This window comes from Rosa rugosa, chromosome 4, assembly GCF_958449725.1.
Source record: "Rosa rugosa chromosome 4, drRosRugo1.1, whole genome shotgun sequence".
In the NCBI taxonomy this organism is placed as follows: domain Eukaryota; kingdom Viridiplantae; phylum Streptophyta; class Magnoliopsida; order Rosales; family Rosaceae; genus Rosa; species Rosa rugosa.
Window position 1 is genome coordinate 4,584,549 of NC_084823.1, and position 8,121 is coordinate 4,592,669.

The 8,121-nt window shown below is 37.9% G+C and overlaps 1 long non-coding RNA gene across 1 annotated transcript; it reads left to right on the forward strand.

Moving 5' to 3' along the window:
- The first annotated feature begins 455 nt into the window (after positions 1–455).
- LOC133742921 (uncharacterized) lies at positions 456–1,198 on the forward strand. Its single transcript, XR_009862828.1, has 3 exons — positions 456–553; positions 655–741; positions 1,059–1,198. It is a non-coding gene; the product is annotated as an uncharacterized LOC133742921 (long non-coding RNA).
- Positions 1,199–8,121: the final 6,923 nt, after the last annotated feature.

The window sequence follows — 8,121 nt, forward strand, 5'->3', positions numbered from 1 at the left end:
TATTTGTCCAACTCTTGTTTCGATTCTCCAATTACATGATTCTGATAATTGATTTTCAATTTTGTATTTGTCCAACTCTTGTTTCAATTTTCTCCGTCATAACTTTCATTGATTGATAATTGATTGCAATACCCAGCTTGAAACTTGAATTGCTGTTGAAAGTTGAAACTTGTAACTTGAAAGCATTGTTGTTGCAATTGCTGAGTTTGTGCTTGACAGCTTGAGTGCTTCTGTTTCAGACTTGATGGCAACCTCATCGGCAAAATGCAGCACTGCTGCAACTGTTGCTAGGAACCGAAAGCCCGGCCAAACCGGACCGTTTATTCTCGGTCCGGGTTTATCCGGTCCCTATTTTCAGAAAATCGAAGCCCGACCCGAAGTATACTTGCCGGTCCCAGTAAACACAGTGCCGGTCTGGGACAGTGCCCAGCCCTATTTAGTCCTGCTCAGTTTCTCACAGTCAGACAGTGTCACCTTCTCTTCTTCTCTCAGAGATCGAAGTCAGTTTCTCTTCTACTCTTCTTCTTCAATTTGGGCAATCAATCAATTGAATGTAAGTAGGATTCAATTTTGTTCTATTTATTCAATTCAATTTGGGGCAATTTTTAGGGTTAAGAATTGATGTCAATTTCAATTTTATGGGTTTTGCTTTAGGCATTTAGCAGTGGATTGAAGATTTTTTTATGTGCTTTGCTGTGGAAGTGTGGAACACTGGAACTTGCTTACGAAAGGAAGAAAGTGGTATGGCTTCTTCCTTCCAATTCAGTGTGAGGAACAATGGTTTAGAAGAAGGCTTATTTCTAATCCTAATAAAGTAAATGAGTGATAGTTGTTATTGTCATGGTGATATCACTGATATGCTACATCTATTTCGACTTTTCGAGGTTGTTGACTTGTCGTTGCAAGTCTTTAATATTCCTGTTAGTTTTGGTTGGAAGGAATGGATCTTTGCTGTTAATTTTGCAAATAGCTTACACTATGAATCTATGATGATCTCACGGGCGGAGAGCTATAGTTATCTAGATTTTACTTCTGTTTTTTTTTTTTTTTGGTCAGAGATGCAGAGAGCTATAGCTATCTTGATGATGCCGTCGAAGCCTATTTGGAGAGCATTGTTTAAAGGCTAAAATCAACTTGGTAATTGAGCAAAGCTACTGCTTTCAAGGTATTCTCTTTCTTTTTCTTTTTTCTTACTGCAGTGCATGTAATATTGTGGCTTTTATTTTGGTTTTTGAAAGTTAGTTTCTTAATTGGGAAAATTTCGCAAACAGTACACCAAGTAAAGGCCACTAATAATTCTTATACACAAAGTTTCAAACCAAACATTTCGGTACACGAAATCTGAAACTCGACCCACTATCAGTACACGACGTCAATTTTTGACACTAAAATATCCATTATGCCCTCAATTCTTTTTTTTTTTCTGGTATTTTTTTTTTCCATCGTTTTTATCTCTTTCTTCTTCCTTCTTCCGGGCTCACTCCCTCACTCGATCTTTCGCCGTCGGGGACGGCTTTGTTCCTGGCAAGGCCTTCGGCTCCGGGACCTCAATCTGGCTGAGCGGGGCCCACGAGCTTCAGTTCAACAACTGCGAGAGAGCCAAAGAGGCCCAAATCCACGGGATCGAGACCTTGATCTGCATCCCAACTTCCGACGGTGTTCTTGAAATGGGTTCCTCCGGTTTGATCAGAGAGAACTGGGGGTTGATCCAGCAAACCAAGTCGTTGTTCGGGTCGGATCAGCTCGACCCGGAAACAAGACCGCTCGAGTTCATCAACCGGAACTTCTCCATTTTTGACATCGGCATCATTGCCGGCGTGCAGGAAGAGGACCACAGCTCGTACAATGACGACAAGAAACATGTTTTTGGTTCTAGCAATAAGAAGAACGGAGCTCCGAATTGACCCAAACCCGGACTTAGTAGATTCCGACTGCCAGATGAAAAGAGCGCCGAAGAAACGGGGCCGGAAACCCGGGCTGGGCCGAGACACGCCGCTCAACCACGTGGAGGCGGAGCGGCAGCGGCGGGAGAAGCTCACCTCGCAAGGGCGACGTTGGAAGCGAGGGAGTGAGCGTGGAGGTGAGGAAGGCGGCGTTGGAAGCGAGGGAGTGAGCCCGGAAGAAGGAAGAAGAAAGAGATAAAACCGAAGGAAAAAAAAATAACAGAAAAAAAAATTATTAAAAAAAAAAGAATTGAGGGCATAAAGGACATTTTGGTGTCAAAAATTGACATCGTGTACTGATAGTGGGTCGAGTTTCAGATTTTGTGTACCGAAATGTTTGGTTTGAAACTTAGTGGCCTTTACTTGGTGTATAAGAATTATTAGTGGCCTTTACTTGGTGTACTGTTTGCGAAATTTTCCCTTCTTAATTTATAGGTTAAGCCAAAATGTCAAATCATGAGCCAAAATTGAAGCGGTCAAAATTCATTACTACATGGTTTCAACCGTCAAGATTCTCTGTAATTTTTATTTTTTTTTCTATTAAGAAACTCAAGCCCGCCCGAAGTTTCATTCCTGCATCCGCCATTGCTTTCAGTTGCTCCATAGTTTAAAAGATTTTGATCTCTTCTTCAATCATATGTCGGCAGTGCGTCTAATGACTCTAATTCCAATTAGTCAACTTTATAAAGAATGAAGAAGATTGAAGTTGATCCAATCCAATTCAATGGCACGTTTACTTACTTGGAATGGAAAATAATCATGAATCGGAGACAAGTGGAATGGGAGAAGAAAGGAATCGGTATTGATTCCGGAGGAATGATTCATAAACTCATCTCCCCCCTTCGTAATCGAATTCCTGAGTATTCAGGAATCGATTCCTGATAAATAGGTGGGACCTACACCAATTCCCATTCCTTCATGTGTTAGTAAACACATGAATTCTTTTACCTGGAATCATTCCGATTCCTTTATGTGTTAGTAAACACAGGGGTATTTTTACTCCGTAATCATTCCATTACATTTCATTCCATTCCAAGTAAGTAAACGTGCCCCAATATTCTTTTGCACTGTAGATGACTATCTAATTCTATTTCTTAGGGGATGGTAAAAATATTTATGTCAAAACGACTACGCCATGATCACAACTTGAAGTACATCATAAATAGCAAAAAAAAAACAGAAAATAGACCTTGATGCTGAAAATAAGTACAAATTCTTTCACAACCATATAAGAGATGAATGCGGTTTCCGACCAAGTTCTTGGAGGGTACATGTGACATGGACAGAGATCCTCTCCTAATGATTAAATGATTGATTGCCTCATTTAACCTCATATCTCACTCTTGGCCGTTTAATTTGACTGTGTGGCTATGATTCACTTTTTATTTTCTTTCCCTTTTCACCCATACGGTGCTCCCCATCTCATTCTTTCTTTATATTCTTTCCATCTTTCAATTTAGGGATAATTTCATAAATAGCCACTGAACTTTAACTCGTTCGATACTTTGGTCACTGAAGTTTCAAATATATCACATTAGTCACTGAACTATTACCATGTCTTACACTTTTCTATTTCTGTCTATTTCTCCGTTAAAAATTGGCACATCACCCAATGTCAGGGGTATTCTAGTCCATTCGAGTTTATAATATCGAATCTTTCTAAACATCTGAAAACTCAAAACTCAACAACACAATCGTTTTCTAAGAGAAGAGAAAGCGAAAAGAGGGAAATTTTTTCAGAGCAGAGATAAAAGTTCTTGGCTTGGGATTTCGAATCTGAGAAAGTTAAAGTTTGAGATTGTATTCTTGAACATGGATGACTCAATGATGATCGACAGATGGAGATATTTTTGTATTGGTGGAGAGCCACCCACCTACAAAGGTAACTAAATCTTACTATTACAGTATGTGTGGTACTTGTATGAGTTTTGTCTTGTTCTGTTTGCTATGCATTGAAATGATCTAGAAATTTAGGGTTTACGAGTTTGTTTATTGAAATTGGGATTAGGGTTGGCTAGTGGTTTCGGGTCTGATAATGAATGGGTTTGTTTATTAACTTATGGGTTAAGGCTTATAAGTGATGTTTAGTTTAAGGGTTTGTTTATTGAATTTTTGGGTTTTGTCTTGTTAGGGTTAGAAGAAAAATTGGGATTTGGTGCAAATTACTGAATTGGTATAACATGTAAGTTTCATATTATAAGAACTGATAAAGAATGTCCAGCTCTTTGGGCACTTGCAGCAACGAAAAAAATAATAAAGTGTTGGCTAGACTTAATTAGGATTGTTGTCAGGTTTCAATCCCACATTGGATTAATATTGCTTTGCATTCCTATATTCTTAATAGAAATTGAGTTGATTAGAAGCCAATTTATGATGTTTGTGTTTAATTTTTCAGATGATTTGTTCTCATTGGAGATACACCATGGTGGGAGGTTCTACAATTGGGCAGTGGTACTAGACAATATAGAGGAGGTGAAGTAGTATGGTTTGATAATGTTGATCCTGATCATACTTCAATTCTTGGCCCTTTTTAAATGAGATTTCGGAAGACTTAGGCTATAGAGAGCCACCAATTCAGTATTGGTTCAAGATGCCAGGAAGCAGAGATGGGAAGGAATTGTTGGAATTACATAATGATAGAGATGTTGCTGACATGGTTGCATTTAGGACCACAACCAAGTTGTTACAAATATACATAGTAGGTGGAGGTGTTAGAAGAAAAAGGGAAGCAGAGTTAGAGGTCTGACATGTTCGATGATTCACTAACAGTTGTTAGGTCCATAATTACCTAGTAATTATTCCCCTAATCTTGCACTTTTGCTTAACCTTTGTGTTTATTTATATATATTTATTATGTTTTCCTTATCATACTAGGAAATGATGGAGAAGCTTGGAAATGCACTAAAAACTCAACTTTAGCACATTTTCCTACTCCGGCTAAGAGAAACCGAGCTAGGTAAGGAAGAAGGAGAGGAAGACGGACAAATGAACTCCAAATGAGTTGAAACTTTCCAGATCTATTGTAGACATACTAAGGATCATTTCTTATGAAGAGTTCAAGAGCTAGTTCGGAGTGGAAGGCCTTCAAAATATCGGTCCAATTTTCCGCACTACAAGACAAAAACTGTAAAACCGGACCTGTACGGATTCTGGCAGCATTTTCGGGCAAACCACAGTGAATTAAGCTTTGAAATTTTACCAGTATGATCTACACTCATGGAGGGACATTTGGTATGAAGAAGTTAAAGGCCAATTCCAAACTCTCGGTGGAGATTCAATTGAAGGAAGAAAGGAGAAGAAGCAAAAGGACAAAAAATGGGTCAACGGTGGTCAACGCCGGATTCCGGACATTTTCGGCCGAGTTGGCCGGCCGAGAACACATGTGGAGGACAAGGAAGAGCTGACTAGGGTTAGAGACTTTAGATCTAGGTTATTTTGAAATTCAAAATTTGAAAGATAACAAGTGGTCTCATTCTTACACCTTACACCTTTGTCTCCCATTTATTACCTTGTTTCCCTACACATTGACCCTTCTACCCTTACTTTTTCTTATTCACCAAAATATCTATGGGCTTTCTAGGTCATTTTGTGCTTACACATTTGTCAATCACATCTAGTCCTTCATTTCCTTTGATATCCACCATCCATTCATCACTTTTGGCCTATAAAAACACCCTCCCCTCACTTTGGACGTTTTTCATGCCTTCCTTCATCCATTTCATCTCCTTTCTCTCTCCATTTTCCATAATTCTTCATCATGTAGTTCATAGTTCTTAGCTTTTGTGTAGAGAAAAGTGTAAAGTGTCTTGAGTTTTTACCAAAAACCGAAGAGTCTATACATCTTTGATCAATCACACCTTAGTTTCTTCATCTCAAGCCTTTGTTCTTCATGTTTCTAAGAGTTTTGTGGATTTGTATGGCAATTTGGGTTTGAAAGAACCGAAATTTCCATACTTTGAAACATCTCTCACTAGTTTTGCATCAAGGGGAGCTAGTTTGGTAACCAACCACTTTCTCCACTCTTCCTCTCTTTTTCTTGATGTTATTATGTTTATGAGTTTGATAAATGTAACTACGGGTGGTGAGTAGAATAAAATTGGGGCTAGGCCTTATCCCTAGCCAAACTCATGTATAAAATAGTGTGATGCCATGTTTTTGATGAATATGCATGTTTTGAATCCTTTAGCTACTTTACTTTAATGCTTTCTTACACGTGTTTTTAGATTTGTCACCTAGAATCATGTTGTAGGAATTAATGAAATCAGAAACTTAAGCGTGACAATCTTTTGTAACCGAGAAGCATGTGTAGCTAATAGGATGATGGTCTAGCTTATTCTTACGGGAAGAACTAGATTGCTTGGGTTTCTTACCTAGAAATTAAAGTATGATGTTGTGGGTTTAGGTTCCGGAAGAATTTAGGCTCACGGCACCATAGGCCATTTAGGATCCGGAAGATTTGAATGGTATAAAGGTTGTGTAATTTAGCTTTGCTTCGGAAGAGATTGTTAAATTGCATGATTAGTTGGTTTCTTGGTAGCTTCATCAAAGCACTAAGGGAAAATTTATCAAAGCATGTTGTTATTTGAAAATGGGTTACATTATATGCATGAGGGAGGCTAGGTGCAAAACCCACGCTCCTATTTATCTCATTGATCAAAGTCTCTACTTTATTTTGTTTTTATTAGCTTAGTTTATTTTTGTGCAATTTATTTTACTTTATAAAATTAAAATCAACCAAACCATTTACTACCACAATTGTAAATACCATCCTCATGATCTTTAGCTTCCAAAGGGCTAAAGAGGTAGACTTTGCATGTGTTTTCTAGATTTATTTTTGCGGTAATCTAGCTTAGGGTAGAGTTACTCAATTCCTTAGGTACGATACTTTTACTTTTCCCGTTTACTAAAACTTGACCTCCTAATCTTGGGACTCTATTAAAGGACCAAAAGAGGCCAACAAGAATGTTTGGAGGCCTTGAACAGTTGAACCTACCATGGAGCTTAGCTGGCCATCTTTTGTTAATTGACTGCATTTTGGGCAGTTTTGTTAGTTAGCAGTGTAGTAACACCCCCTTAATTAAGGGTGTATTTTGTAAATTGACTTCATTTTGACGTTTGCTCAAGACTTTGAACAAAATTATGATGACTGATATATATTGTGAGGCTCCATTTTGTGTTTTCATGATTAGCTGATGTATTGAAATTGGAGTGTAATATCATTATCAGCTTTTAGTTATCTTGTATTCAATAGAATGGAAAGAAGCTGAACTTAGGTTCCAAACAGATTGCTAAGAGAGATGTATAAATATGGTGGAAAAACAAATGCAAAAAAAATGGTGAGAAAACTAGAATAATTTGGAAGGAAAATTAATTGTTTTGGAGGCAATTCTGGATTTTGTCGAATGAATGAAAGAAAATGGCGAGTAAGACTGAAGTTGACTAGAATACCCCTGACATTAGGTGTTGTGTCAGTTTTTTAATAGAGAAATAGACAGAAATAGAAAAGTGTAAGACGTGGTAATAGTTCAATGACTAATATGATATATTTGAAACTTCGGTAACCAAAGTGTCGAACGCGTTAAAGTTCAGTGACCATTTGTGGAATTCTCCCTTCATTTTATTTGTCTATCATTTAGTTTCCGAGTCAGAATTTTTGGGAGAATTCTTCCATCCGGAATTTGGAGAACAGGGAACTCACAAAGGATATTTGGAGAAGAAATTACAAGAGATAGCTTCAATGCTAGAGTGAAGTGAGAACAAACCAATTTGGAAAAGAGAAATTGGTTCGTTTGCCGAGTGAAAGTCTCTTTCTTTGAATGGGATGCCCAATATAGTCTTACAAATTAAAGAAGAAGAAAAAAACTAATCCAGAGTCTACATTAGCAAGTGTCAAATTATCTACCAACTATGTTTGATCTCCGCTGCAGTGCTGCACCATAGCTTGCCTTGTCACACTGAGGGGGAAGAAATAAAAGTACAGAGAGATGGAGGAAATGTAAAGAAGAGGAGAGTACGTAGCTAATCAAATAAGTTGTAGTTTTATATAGAAAAGAAAAACGAATAAGTAAATTGTGGCTGCACAATTGAAATAAACGCTCAAGATAAAACATCAGTAAATATGAGGTAAAAGGAGATGAGGAGAAGATCCGAACCTCATATGACATATGTTAAGTTGCTA